This window comes from Protopterus annectens, chromosome 5.part0 (genome assembly GCF_019279795.1).
Source record: "Protopterus annectens isolate FY-2018-M chromosome 5.part0, PAN1.0, whole genome shotgun sequence".
Lineage (NCBI taxonomy): Eukaryota > Metazoa > Chordata > Ceratodontiformes > Protopteridae > Protopterus > Protopterus annectens.
This window is the reverse complement of record NC_056735.1, coordinates 931,484,292-931,499,956: the sequence shown is the minus strand read 5'-3', so window position 1 is coordinate 931,499,956 and position 15,665 is coordinate 931,484,292. Positions and strand designations below refer to the sequence as shown.

The 15,665-nt window shown below is 41.5% G+C and overlaps 1 protein-coding gene across 6 annotated transcripts in view; it reads left to right on the top strand.

Annotated features, from left to right (window-relative positions):
* Nucleotides 1–15,665, top strand: part of CD96 (CD96 molecule) — a 629,135-nt gene that overhangs the window by 113,062 nt on the left and 500,408 nt on the right. The window lies entirely within an intron of this gene.

Here is a 15,665-nt window from a genome sequence, read left to right as displayed (position 1 = left end):
ACCCACAGGTTTTGTGCAGGGTATATAAAACTTGAGTATAGATGGCTTTGCATTTACCAAGTTCCCTGAACTTGAAATGAGCTTTTTTTTTTTTTTTTTTGCGATAAGTAGGCATATAATTTATTTATTTTATTTATTTTACATTTGTTGACCGGGGAAGTCCGACTGGAGGCAAGTCCATTTTCAGCGGAGGCCCGGGGAGATAAGCTCCGAATACATTTAAAAGATGAACAACATAATAAGCAAAGATTACATAGAATTCAAACTTTGATAACAATAATAGTTATTATACTTGGTAAGACAATACTCAACATTCATAAATTCAACATGCAGACAGTGTTACAGTATAACATGTGAGATCATTAAAGATTATTAGTGTTAATCAGGTTTGTCACACTAACATATCCAATTTTGTTCCAAGTACTGTTTGATAGTGGCTTTGAACTGAACTTGGGAGGGAAGCAGGGTTATAGTAGCAGGAAGTTTATTCCAGATTCTACCTACAGAGTTGGCAAATATGGCCATACCTGCTGAATTTTTGACTTTAACTGTTTCGATCTGTAGCTTATGAGATGAACGTAATGATCTTGTGTTAATATAAGGGATGATATCTTTACTGAGGGCTGGGATATGATCAGGGTTTTTGAGTATTTTATTGGCCAATACTAGTATATTGTATTTAATGAGATTGGGAAACTCCAACCAACCTAGTTGTTTGAGGTTGGTACAGTGGTGGGTTCTGAAAGGTGAGCCTGTAGCAAATCTAGCAATGTGATTGTAGCAAGCTGTTAGTTTATTGAGATCAGCTTTACATGTATTGAGTAGCAGCGGGGAAGCATATAGGAGGGTAGAAAGTAGGTGAGAGCGAGCTATGGCTATTTTAGCAGTAAGGGTGAAGAAGGTTTTTAGTCTATAGAGTGAGCCAAGTTTTTTGTTGATGGATTTAATGGTATGGTTGATATGGAGGTCAAATTTCAGATAGTTATCTATAGTAACACCTAGCAGTTTGGTATTAGTGTCCGGGGAAATAGTTGTCCCATCTTTAGCTTGGATGGTAAAGGAGAGTGGAATAGACCTTTGGGTCGGAGGAAATATAAGCAGTTTTGTTTTTTTGGGGTTGAGCAGTAAACGACGTTTGAGTAGCCATTCTTCTACAACCGTAAAAGCTGATTGGGTGTCCCTTGTTAGTTCATCCTGGGTTTTAGCTGCACAGATTAAAGTGGAATCGTCCGCATACTGTATACATTTGATGTTTGGTATTATAGTTGGGAGATCATTAATAAAGATGGAAAACAGTAGTGGACCTAGTATGGAGCCTTGTGGAACTCCTATAGTATTGGGTAGGAAATTTGAGAGCTTATTTTGCCAGATAACTGCCTGTTTTCTGTCTTGGAGATAGAATTTAAACCAAAGGAGGGTACTGGTTTATAAAACATTGGTGAGCCATGTTTCTATGAAAGAGAAAGCTTGTTGTGTTATGTACTGTAGGTGAGTTAAGGCATCTGTTATGCAGTTGATAGTGGAGTCATCTGCATATTGGATTAGAGTGCCTCCACGGGAGGATGTATGTAAATTATTGATGAAGACATTAAAGAGTAATGGGCCAGGGATGGATCTTGGAGTTACACCTGTGGGGGTGATGTGATATGGGGGGATAAAGCCTTGCCAGTTCACTGCTTACTGCGTTACAGCTAGGTAGCTATATAAAGAGGATAGGCCAATGCTGTAAAGTTCTTTAAGGAGTTTGGGGTGAGATACCATGTCAAATGCTTTTGAAATACTGCAGATAGTAGTTTGCCACTGTCATGGCCTTTGTTGACAAAGTCCATGGATGATAATAAGGCTGTTGAGGTACTGTGTACAGATCTAAAGCCATGTTGAGTGTGGCAAAGTAGGTTGCTGTGTGCAAGATGGTGGAGAAGTTGTAGGTGCACACATTTTTCTAGAATCTAGGAAGGACAAGATTGCAATAGGACAAACGTTTCTGATGTCAGTGTAGTTGCCTCTATTATGTAATGGTGTAAAGTGTGATCTTTTCAATAGGTTAGGGACATGTGATTCAGCTATGGATTTATTAATTAAGATATTAACAGGGAATGCTATTGTCTCTGTGGCAAGCTTTAGGTATTCTGCTGGAAGGCCGTCTGCTGAGGTCGAGCAACATTTCAGTTTTGTAGTAGTCTTTTTATTTGAGATAAAGGGGTGGGCTGAAAAGTAAGCTGGGGGTGATTTGGTTTTTGGTTATGAGTGCAGGGTTGGTTGTGTGTCTGTGTAATGTGTGGGGAGTGTAAAGGTTAGTATTGAGGGCATTAGTGGAAGCAGTGGGTTGGGGTGAATGCTGACTGCTAACTGAGGTTTCTTTTTTGGGGATAAACTTTTGGCTAGGCTTATAAGGGCCCCAGGGCCATTAGCCTAGTAACCTCCTATGATCCTATAAGTTGGGTTTACTTTTAGGTTGGATAAGGACTCTATTAACTATGTGTTGAATTTGGTGACTGTTGGAGGAGATGGTATATTGGGGTATGGATTGGGATTGTTTTTTTTTCCTGGGTTGAGTAGTGATGTTATATTTGACCAGAAGTTCTTGGGTTATTTTTGTTGTTATCTTAAATGTAGTAATAGCATGATTTGTTTTATCATGCAATAGTTGTCTTTTTGTTTGATTGTGGAGTTGTCTGTATTACTGAAGATTTATGTCATTTTTATTCTTTATTCAGGCAGTCCATGCTTTGCCCCTGTCTTTTATTAGAATTTTACATGATTTGGTGAGCCTTGGGGCATGGCTATTTACTTATTTATTTATTTTTGTTTTTAAGAATGCTTAGGAAGGTACTTTTGAAATGTTCAACTGCATCATTAAGGGGAAGTCTTTATAGGATGGACCATTCTATAGCGTTTCGAGCTTCATTAAATACCTTCTTGCTGAATTGGCCTAGATTGCATGTAGTTTTGAAGTTGTGTTACTTTGTGAGTTGAGTAATAGCCCTGGGAGTATAGGCTGATAGGTGGTCACTTAAGGAGTCAGGGAGTGTGCCTGAGGATGTAAACTTAGAAGGGTTTGAGTCTGGTATCCAGTCCAAGGTGGAGTGTTGGATGTTATTTTTCCTATATCTGGTATGAGTATTTATAAGTTGAGTAAAGCTACAAAGGTTTATTCTGGTTGCTGGGTGGTGTGAGGTTAAGGTCTGCCAGTCAGTGTTAACATCCCCTTGGATAAGGGTTTCATTTAGTATTGTTTCAGATATTCAAGCTAGAATATTTTCTAGAATGGGATTGTTTTGCCCAGGAGGGATTTATAAAACTATGCAGATGTTCTTAGATGAGTTAGGTTTTAGAAATGTTATAAGGATTTCGGCTGTGCAGAATTTTGGTATAGTATTTGAGTATGGGGAAACTGTCACATTGTTAGGATAATTAAGGGTATTCCACCACCTTTTTAGGTGCTTTGTTTACTCTGATAATGCTATAACTATGGGGAAGAATTTTAGTATCTTTTATTTCTGGTTTTAGCCAAGTCTGTGTAATAGCTAGGATGTCTTGAGTTAGAGTGTGTTAACCAGGCATGAAAGTGTGCCAGTTTATTGCACATGATTCTGATATTAAGGGTGATAAGTTTTTTTTCTTTGTAGCTGGAATGGGACCTGGATTGAAGTCAATGACCCTGCACAAGTTTAAGGCCATGATAGAATGTTCAGTTATTTTTGGAATTTTAAGTAATTCTGGGTATTTGCATTAGTTTTAGGTTGTAGTCATTAGTACTGAGGACTTTAGGGTGGGAATAGAAGAAGATCAGTATAGAGATCAGTGTTGGAGTTATTTGGGAGAAGCTTGTGGTGGAGGGATTGAATGGCAATGATGAGGTAATAGTTGAGGTATTTTTTTAGTGGTGTTGCTAGATGATTTGTTAGGGTAAAAAGGAGAAGAAGGAGGAGAAATTAGAGGCATGAGTAAAAAAGCATGATTGGTATAGAGTGAGATAGGGTAAATGGAAATAGAGGGAGAATTAGAGCTGTTGGAAGTGAAGCAGTTATACTGGGTAGAATATAAGTGAAAATACTGTTGGATAGTAGTGTAGAAAAAACGGGGGTGTAATATGGGTGAGGTGTGAGAGGGTGATTTTTTTCTAGACTGGAGTGTAGTTGGAATTGGAGGGTGTTTGCCGGTGGTAGAGGTAAAGGAAGTATAAGTTTATAAAAGAAGAGTGATATGTTGTCCTAGTATCTTCTCTAGAATGTAAGGAATAGATGGGCTATTAAAGGCTAGAGTATAATGATGTCATCAAAATAAGAAAAATGAGGGTTTATTTGGGAAAATAAAACAATAAAATGTGGGATAGTTAGCTACTATTAGGGAGGCTGTGATGATAAACAGATACAGTGCAAAGCAGTATGGGAGGGAGAAACACAGATGGGAATGGGGCAAAAAATTAAGAAGAGATAAGGAAATAGAAACAAGTAACAGAAATGCATGTATAAAAGTAGTAAGGCGATTTGGGGAGGGCTTTGGAAAAGGAGTCACAAATAAAATGTGTACGTAGAAAGTATTATATGAGAGTAAGTGGGTATGGGTGGGAATTGGGTGTAGGTTAGGGGAGTGCAGGGAAGTCAAGCATAGCAAGCTTCCTACTCTCAGGTCAATTTATAAGTGACAGCAATCATTTTATAGCCGGAACAAACCAATAAACAGAAACAAATAAAATAGGTTTTCTGTCATTTTCTGAGACTAAATAGCTGGCACATACAGTATAGTCTAGTAGTTAAGCAACTGAGACGGTTGCCAACTTAGTAAGGGGTCCTACTCTTTCACCGAATAGGCATGTATTTTACTGATTAAAGTTAAAATGCAGCAAGGTTCTTCAAGATAAATATGCTTACATGGAACAATGACAAAAGTCTCAGTAACTTGCATGTGTAGGGCTTTGTGACAGAGCTCCTACAATATCAGGGTCAGACAGAGTGACCGCAGGCTATGAAACAATGTCAAAAGTCTCAGTAAACATGTAGGTGCAGGGCTTTGTGACACAGCTCCCTCAAAATTGGGTCAGATCTACTGACTACCAGCTATGAAACAATGACAAAAGTCTCAGGAAACTTGTAGCTGTACAGCTTTGTGATAGAGCTCCTGCAATATCTGGGTCAGATGTAGTGACCAGAGGCTATGAAACAATGTCAAAAGTCTCACTAAATATGTACGTGTAGGGCTTTATGACAGAGCTCCTGCAATATCAGGGTCAGGTGTAGTGACAGCAGGTTACAAAACAATGACAAACATCTCAGTAAACGTGTAGGTGTAGGGCTTTGAGACAAAGCTCCTGCAATATTGGGGTCAGATGAAGTGACTGCAGGCTAAGATACAATGACAAAAATCTCAGTAAATATGTCGGTGTAAGGCTTTGTGACAGAGCTCCTGCAATATTGGGGTCAGATGTAGTGACCACAGGTTATAAAACAATGACAAAAGAGTCAGTAAACTTGTAGGTGTAGGGCTTTGTGACAGACCTGCTGCAATATCAGGGTCAGATGTAGTGACCACAGGCTATGAAAGAATGACAAAAATCTCATTAATTATGTAGGTGTAGGAGCTTGTGACAGAGCTCTTGCAATATTGGGGTTAGATGTAGTGATCACAGGATATGAAATAATTATAAAAGTCTCAGTAAACATGTAGGTGTAGGGCTTTGTGACACAGGTCCTGCAATATCAGGGTCAGATGTAATGACCACAGGCTATAAAACAATGACAAAAGTCTCAGTAAACTTGGTGTAGAGCTTTATGACAGAACTCCTGCAATACCTGGGTCAGATGTAATGACCACAGGCTATAAAACAATGACAAAAGTCTCAGTAAACTTGTAGGTGTAGGGCTTTATGAGAGCTCCTGCAATATCAGAGTCAGATGTAGCTACCCCAGGCTATGAAACAATGACAAAAGTCTCAGTAAACTTGTAGGTGTAGGACTTTGTGACAGAACTCCTGTAATATCAGGGTCAGATGTAGTGACCGCAGGCTATGAAACAATAATTAAAGTCTCAGTAAACTTGTTGGTGTAGGGCTTTGTGACAGAGCTCCTGTAATATTAGGGTCAGATGTAATGACCACAGGCTATACAACAATGACAAAAGTCTCAGTAAACTTGTAGGTGTAGGGCTTTGAGCAAAGCTTTTGCAATATTGGGGTCAGATGTAGTGACTGCAGGCTCTGCTCTATGAAGGAAGATAGTGACTGAGTATAAGAAGAGACATCACTGATAATTCTTTTCATGGTATTGCATATGAGACTGGTGAGACTTATTGGTCTGTAGTTTCCAGGGTGTGTATATTGCCCACCTTTGTGCAGAGGGATGACTGTTATTGCCCTCCATTCATGAGGCATGAAGCCTGTTTGAAGACTACAGTAAAATAGCAATTCCAGAGGTCCTGATAGGTCATGTTATATGCTAATTTGAGGTCATCCTGGGATATTGTCTGGTCCTATTGATTCAGTGTAATTGGCCTTAAACAGACCATTGAGGACATGTTCCCTAGTGATACTGTGTGTGTGTGTGGGGGTTATATTTGATGGTATTTCTGGAGGGGAAGTTGAAGGAGATATAGAGGTAATGTTAGAGCTGAATTTGTCAGACATTAGTTTTACTATATATTCTGTCTCAGTATAGGTGGCTTTATTAGCACTGCAGGTGGCTTCATTAACACTGCACTCTGCAAACAACTGTGTATTGTCTTTGAGGTTGTAGATATAGCTAATTAATGTCCTGTTGCTATCCTTGCCTGAGAGGTCAAATTTACCTCAGATTTAGCTTTGGTAGACTTTATTTGTCCTCTGAACTGTATGTCTAGTTTGATGAAAGTGCTTTTATCCTGCTGGGTGCTGCACCTCCTAGTTTTGCTATGATCTTCTTCTGTTATGGAGCCTGTCGATGTTGTGATTCCACCAGGGAGACTTGATTTTTGAGTTAGTTTTGTACTTCTTCCTGGTTTGTGCAGCCACCTCTGTGCAGCTATTCACATGTTTGTATAAAGTTTCTGTGAACAGTTCTGCATAGACAGTATCATCGCCCCTGTCAGTGAGGGACATAGGTGGAACTCCTGGGACAAATTTGTGGTTTCCTATCCACTCATCAAGGTTGCACTTGTTTGACGTGTATGGGGACTCTATTCCAGAGATGGAGCAGCCTCTGGGAGACAAACCTGTCTCGCCAGCAGGTTTTGTTAATTTCACATATTAGATTTAAGCATCTTGATAGGGTAACGAGTGAGGAGTTAGAATTATGGATATGGAACATCTCTAGTAGATCAAGGTCTGAGATTGCATTGTAGGTGAGACACAGATCATCTCTATGATATTGATTAGAGTGATAGTGATTTGATCCTGTCCACAAAGGACAGCTGTTGGAGGCCATGGATTCTCTTTGTGAGGTATTGCTGTGGCCTTTCCAGTTGGTGCAGGTGTTTGGAGAGGTACATACCAAATAGGGCATTGTACTCAGTTATTGGCCTAATGAGGGGAAGAGTACAGAGAGGTAATAACCTCCTTTTTTCTAGATGCAATCCCTTTACTTCTGAGATGAACCAAGTAAAAGGCTTTTCTGATCATTGCCGCTACATGATGGTCAAATGTGAGATTGCTGTCAAACTGTGCATCCAGGTGTCTCATGACAGGTTGCGTGCTTAGGGAGTTGCCGTTGATGTGGTAATCAGTAGGGGCCGTGCTTTTACTGAATGGTATGATAATACATTGTTTACATTTAACTTAAGGCCATGACTGTCACCAGTCATTTGTTGCTGTATGACCCTCTTGAAGTATGTTAACATCATTTTGGGAGTCAATGACAGCACCCAACTTACAGTCATCTGCCAACTTGGTCAGCCACAAGCCTTTTGTCTTTGCCTGGACCTCTGAGAAGTAGAGGCCAAACAATTGGGGTCCTAGGACAGATCCCTGGGGGACACCACTAGTGACAGATCTGCTGTCAGATGTGGTGGCATCTTGTGGGTCCTATCGGTGAACCAGCTGGACACCCACCTGATGAGATAGGGATTTATGCCAAATTGGGTTAGCTTTTCGATGATGCCCAAGTAGGGGACTGTGTCAAAGGCTTTGGCCAAGTCAAGGTAAGCTGTAAATACTGGCTTTCCCTCATCCAGTGCCTTGGTGACAGTCTCAAAAAAAATCAACCAGGTTCAACAGGCAAGATCTGCCTTTGACAAATCCAAACTGGGTGGAGTCAAGTGCTTGGAGATGGCCTATGGCCTTGTTTATGAGGTCCATAATAATACACTCCATGGTCTTACAGATCAGACTTGTCAAGTTAGTGAGGTAGTTCTCCACTCTGCTGGAATGAAGCCTGTACTTAGGCTATGGTTGAATAGGTTGCTCAATGGCAAGGCTAGTTCTTGATGGAGATGTTGCAGAATACAGCTTAAGATACTAGCAGGTTCCACAGAAGCTGTGTTTTTTTGCTTTGGATAGCGCTTTTAACACTTGATGTACAGCGATGTGAGGTGTGGGGCAAGTATCAGGGATGTCGAATGGACCTTTCTGGGGGGACAGGGGGGTGAAGTTTGCACTGTGTTTGGAAAAAAGTCTAGCATGAATATGGTATTGGGTTGGATTGTGAGTGTTTACAATAAGTTTAAATACATATTATAGGTTTCCTGGTTCATAGAGGGGGACCTATAGCTTGCAAGTTAGTGGTATGGTATTTTGTTTATGGTGATTTGAATGTGGAGAAGCTCAAGTGCATTGTCCTGTTTGACCATCTTTAAGCTATGTTTATTTTTGATGTAAATAGTGACACCTCCACCTTTAGTCCCTGTCTGTTAAGTAGCTGGTCTAAATGTAAGGAAGCCTCATCTGAGTATGTCAGACACACTGCTATTAACATGCAGCTTACATGGCTGTTTTTCCATTTTAAGAGTTAAACAGTCAATGGAAAAAGGAGCAGCAGCACCTCTGCAACATTTTGAAGCTGTCCTCTGAAAGCAGAGACTCAGAGTTGTTAGAAGACACTGGCTTGCAGATCTGTACACTGTTCTGTAGTATGATGTACATGTGGGACATTGCCTTGGAGAACACAGTAGTTACATATATTAATTTACAATGTCTTTTTTTTGCAACTTTCACCTAAATATATCCTATATTTAATGTATATAGCTGAATATGTTCATTGCAGGTGAGGAAAGATAGCCCATTATCAGGAATTCCTATTCCTGTACTATTCAGTATGTTTTACATATATGCATTGTCAGCTTATGATGTGAGGACACCTGTTGTGAACAACATCATACCACAGAAGCCCGCAGTCACATGGTACAGTAGACTTACCTCCTAGTAACATTGCCAGTGGAGCCCACCTTTAACCTGCATATCCCTGAGGTACTCTGTGAGGCAGATACCCCAGCTGCAAACATAAACATATCTGACCTTAGCAATGGTGTGGGGTATCACTAGAGTACCCCCCATTGACAGTAGTTTTAGATATTAGTGGGACCTAAAGTATTTTCTTCTCTGTCCAGACTTGCACTGTTGTGTATACCTGTGGTAATCCAGTGTTATTGACTGTTAGCTTACATTCCTCAGGAGTCACTGACCTACAGCTATGTCTGTTGTTCCCACAAATATTCTCATCTCCTCCAGAAGGAGTGGATGCCAGAGACTGGACAACTTCAGCTGAGCTAAAACTGACATCTTAGTAGAAACAGTCAGGACGTATGGATGCCACCTGCTGAGGACAGGAGGTACTCACCAAACTCTGTGTGAGTGCTCTTCCAGACAGTGGTTCATAATATCATTGCTATTGCTGGGCAGAATTACATAACATGGTAGTCTCAGAGACCTGTCATTAATATGATCAGGTTAGTGTACAAGAAGGTATGCAGCATAGCAGTAGAGAAGTCAACTGCTGGAGGGAGACCAGCTCCGGCTGCAAGAATAAATGATGAGGAGTTGCTAATGATCCTGCATGAGCAGGACGAAGTGATAGGTATCATATCAGCAATCACAGGTGGTCAAATTGCACTACTCTCACATGGTAATACACCAGATTTGTAATTATACTGCATATGTCCATATAGCTCCTGTGCACTTTGTTTTGCCGGATCACAAACACCAAAGTATATGTTTCTTATAGGTCTATAGTGTACAGGCAGAAATGGCTGCAGAATTATATATCTGTCCTGTATCTGCACATTTGTATAACACTGTTGGCATGTATAAGACAAGGCCTTGCTCACAGCATTGATATTTGGAATCAGTACTCTATACTGCATTGTGTATACCCAGGCTACACCTTCTAAAGTAATATCTGTACAGGCTGGGATAGGAGAACATGCTTATGTCAGCAACTGCATTAGGGACTGATGTTGATGCTAAGACATGGAATGAATCAATGTCAGATGTCACACAGGTAGTGTCTGTCTCTCTCTCCTTGGTGGATGTCAACGCATTATGCAGGGTGAAAGTATTACTTCACCTACACATATATAAGCTACAGGCGGCCAGGGGTAGAGTTTCATCATGACTAAGGGCACCAGAACTGCTCTGCTTATGGCTGGAGCAGCAGCAGTGCATCACACTATATCTGATGTGGATATACCCAGCACACAGTAGCCTTGCAGGGAATCCTCATGCTACTGGATCTCACTGCAGGCCCCAGGTGTATGGGCAGTAGTAGGGCTAAATCAACAGATGTGCAGTGATATCATTCAGGCACAGTCCACTTTTATGCTGCCAACATGAAGATAATCGGTGTGGTGTCTGAATTTGTTGAGAATGTCACCCATTACTGCTAGTGCTTTGGTGAGGCCATGGCATCCAGGGATGACCCTAAGCTTAGTTCATAAGGACTACAGTGGGATGCAAGGTTTCCATATCCACCTCTGTGCAGAAAATCATAAGTGCCACCATCAAACCCTGTCCAGTAGTGTTTCCATCACCTGAGTTATTAGATAATTAGATGAGGAATATTATGGCTGGGTGTAGGTGGGAATTGTCTTGGCATGATGATAATTTACCCTATTATTTGCTCAGTTTAAACAGCCTGACTTCACAGGAATAGTGTACAGTTGTGTGAAACAAGTTGGAATAATTAGGCCACTGTAAATTTGTGAGAAATAAACCTGAAATGCAGTATGTTAACCACAATCTGACATCAGAGGTCTACACTGTTAACAATGGGTTTATAATTGCTGTCTACATGGGCTGTCAGTGGATGAGAATGGTGGATCGTGGCTGATTATTAGTTTAAATTTGCAGGACTAGCGTGAATTTGTGTACAGCAAGTTGGAAAACTTTATTCTGATCACTTTTATCACCACCACACATATGAGGTATATATGATCAAGTGGCTGTAACTGATAGGTATAAACATAGGATCATAAGTTCATAGGTGTGTACTAGGCTAATGACCCTTGAGCTTTTGCAAGCCTAGCCCATAGGATTACCCTGGTATTGTGCCACCCGACCTTAGTTCCCAGTGCCTCTGTTGAGTAAAGCCACTGGAGTGATCTCCAGGGTGAATTTTTTTATTTCCCATCCACTCATCAAGATTTTTCTTGAAGAGGGTCAGTGAGGTGCTCTGTTTGACATGTATGGGAAGTCTATTCCATAGCATGGGCAGTCTGCGGGTTATGAACCTATCCCTCCAGCACGTTCTGTTGATTGTGGTAATGAGGTTGAGGTCTCTGGAGTGTGTGGTGCGGAGGGACTGAGATTTCTTTAGATGTAGCATTTATAACAGAGCTGGGTCAGACATGGCTTTGTAAGTCAAGCAGAGATCGCCTCTAAGTAGGCGATTTGAGACAGAGAATAGTTGGAGTTTTTTGAGTCTGTCCATATAGGGCAAGTTTTTAAGGCCTAGGATCCTCTTTGTGAGGTACTTTTGCAGTCTCTCCAGTTGTTGCAGGTGTCTATGAGGTACATGCCAAATGGGGTATTGTACTCAATGACTGGTCTAATGAGGGAAGAGTAGAGGGAGACAATGACCTCTTTATTCTTGGATGCAAAACCCTTAGTAATGAGAAGTGCCACATAAAAGTGGCATTCCAAAGTCATGCATCTGGAGCGTTTCTCCCCGGGCCTCCGCTGAAAACAGGCTCTGTTGAACCTAGTCAGACATTCCCGATCAACAAATGTTAAATAAATAAATAAAAATAAAAATAAAAAAGGACTTCTGACCACAGTGGCAATGTGGTGATCAAAAGAGAGGTTGCTGTCAACCTGTGTTCCCAGATCTCTTATAACACCTTCTGTGTTCAGTGGACTACCATCAATGTGGTAATTCATGGGAACCGGGTTTCACCCAAAGGGGATGACGACACATTTTTTGGCATTGAGCTTATGACCGTGGTTCTGACACCAGCTGTTGGTCAGAGTGAGGCCTTTCTGTAGGATGTCAACATCACTTGAGGAGTTAATAATAGATCCCAACCTGCAATTGTCTGATAACTTTGTCATCCAGAGTCCATTCGTGTTGACCTGGACTTCAGACAAGTAGATACCAAACAGGAGAGGACCCAGGACCAAACCCTGTGGAACTCCACTCGTGACTGGTCAGCAGTCTGACTTGGAGTCAGCTACTTTCACACTGTGAGTTCTATCTGTGAGCCAGTTTGCAACCCACCTAGTGATATAGGGTTTTGTGCCTAGCTTAGTGAGTTTTTCTATAATTCCTGAGTGGGGAATGGAATCAAAGGCCTTGGACAGATTAAGGTAGGCTACAAGAACCACCTTGCCTTTATCCACAGCTCTGGTGACTGACTCAAAGAAGTCAACCAATTTGTGCAGGCATGATCTACCCTTTACAAAACCAAACTGTGTGGGATACAGTGTTTGGAGATTCCCTATGTCCTTGTTTATTAGGTCCATGATGATGCATTCCATAGCTTTGTATATCAGACTTGTCAGGGTAATGGGATGATAGTTCCTAGGGTCTGTAGTCACTCCTCCTTTTTGGAGACGGATGATTGTAGCAGTGCACCATTTGTTAGGGATATAGCCTGAGGTGAGGCTGTGATTGAACAGGGCCCACAGGTGAGGTGCCAATTCACTCTGTAGTTCATAGAGAACACAGCCAGGGTATAGTCAGGTCCCATAGAAGCTGTATTTTTGGCCTTGACTAGTGCTGTTTTAACCTGTGCAGCAGTAATACTGGGTGCCTGGCAATCTACTGGTATTGTTATTGGCCCTTGGGGGGGGGGAGTGGGGTAACGTTGGCACTGAATCTGTCAGCCAGTATATTGGCAATATATGTTGGCTTGGTATAGGAGATACCATTGTGCATGAACTCAGAGCAAATCTGGGTATTGCAGTGGAGATTCTTTACATAACTATAGAAGGCCTTGTGGTTGTCTTTACTATCCGCTGCAATTCTGTTTTCATAGCTAGCTTTAGAGGATTTGATGAGGGATCTCAACTTTTTGTTGAGGCTGATAAGGGAGTTTTTCTAGTCTTGGGCCTTCACCTTTTCCACATCAGTTTCTTCCTTCTGATGTAGACTTTGTTTATGGCAGGGGACCACCAGATTGGCTTCCTTTATTTGGAGGAGAGCATATTGGTTCTATTGGGTATGGTGAGATCCATGCATTTGTGTATGTGTTTGTACAGTGCATTGTTGTATGATTCGGCAGTCATGCAACTATTCTCTATTTGCATGGGTGCCGAGAATTTAGCCACCTCTGATTTTAGGAGCCCACAGTTAGCTTTGGAGAAGTTTTTCATGGTGGTTACCTTTGTGGGGGTGGGGAGGGAGGGATGTGGATTTCCAAGGTGATTAGTTTGTGGTCGGATCTAACCAGGGAGAAGTTGACTATTGGTGTAGAGCAACAGTCACCCATGCTAGTAATGAGCAGGTCGAGGATGTTGCCACCTCTAGTGGTGGTATTAATGAGCTGGTCCAGGGCATTGGAATTAATGAATTCCAGGAAACATTGGGCAAATGTATTGATACATGAGTAGTTTTCCTAGTTAATGGAGGGGTAGTTGAAGTCGCCCAGTATGAGAGTGTTAGGTTGGACCCTAATATTCTCCAGGGTGCTTAGGAACATGGATTGTGAGTCTTGGGACATGTTTGGGGACCTATAGCAGGCTATGACCTGAATCGCTGTCTTACCCAAGGTTAGCTGTACCTCAAGTATCTCTGATGCATTATGTTGTGCTACCAGTCTGGAGGTGTGTGCATTTTTTATGAATATGGAAACACCACTGCCTTTGGAGCTTTAGTCCAAGTTTTGGAGCTGAAAGGTGTGGAATGAGTTATAGCCTGGTAGTGCAGTGGTGCTTTCTGCTGCCTTGAACCAGGCCTCTGTTACAGCACAAATGTTGATGTTCTGCATTTTAAGGAGTGCTTTGAGCAAATGCATTTTGAGATTTAGACCCCTAGCGTTCAGCAGCATGACCCTCAGATTGCATTTGGTTGTAACTGTCACGGTGGTAATTTGGTCTTTGAAACACTGCCTAAAAAAAGGCACTATAGGGGTGGCAAGAGCCTTGGCCAGTATCCAGAAGCCCAGGGGTGACAGATGCAGGCCATCTCTGGCAAAGCATTGAGTTCTGTCAATCATGTCATTCCAAGCAGATACTGGATCCCCTTAGACTGACACCAGAAACTTAGTCAATTGTTGAAATCAATCATTTTAGGCTTGTACTATGGTATAATTCTGGGTGATGGTAGGATGCTGCTCAGGGCTAGTGTCATACCCGTCTGGGCTACATAATTCGAGAGCTCCTCAATGTCTCATTTCATGTAGTCCAGGGAGGTACATCTCAGGTCATTCACACCCACATGTACAATGACAGAGTCATATTTGTACCTGTTGTTGAGGCAAGTATGAATGTTGGGAGGTAAGAGGAGAGGGTTGTCGGTGTACATGAGGCAGTTGCTACATTGCCTCAGGATGTCCAAGTTCACCAGGTTAATAGGAGAAAGCACAGGCAACTGTTCTTTAGACATTCCTGGAGGGATGGGCATTAATAATAAGTACTGGAGCCATTTCCTTATAGAACGTTTAGTGCTTGTAGCACTTTTGTGTGCTACAATAGTTGCTACAAGAAGTCTGGTAAAGTGCTAGACTAATAAACTAGTAAAAGTGCAGGAAAGAAGAAAACTAGCAGATCTAAGGGAAAAATTGAAGAGCAGACTTTGGCACTGCTCAGAAACTTGCAAACAGTCCTGGATACAGCAAATCTGTATCTGGACTAGACTAGTTACAGGAAAGGTGGGAAACAAGCGCAAATGTGGACTTTTAAACCAGAAAGTTTAAAGAGATGGAAAAACTGCCCAAACGGCCAATAAACTACAATTTCTGGGCCTGAAATCACTCCTCTTGAGGTAGATAGGCTACCTAGTGCTTACCATTCCCTCTAACAAGCTAGAAGCCTTCCCTCTGACACAGAAAGGCCTGAGCGGCTCAGAAGCTTACAAACAGTCCTGGATACAGCAAATCTGTATCTGGACTAGACTGGTTACAGGAAAGGTGGGAAACAAGTGCAAATGTGGGCATCCGTGTAGTATAATGACAGCAGTTTGAATAGTCTTAAATCAGGAAAGTAAATCCAGAAGAACATCAAGATTTATGCCCAAACCTATTTCTTTAAAACAAATGACTACAGATTTGTGATCAATTGCAAATTGGTCTTCTTGAAGATGCAATATTAAAATACTGATTACAGT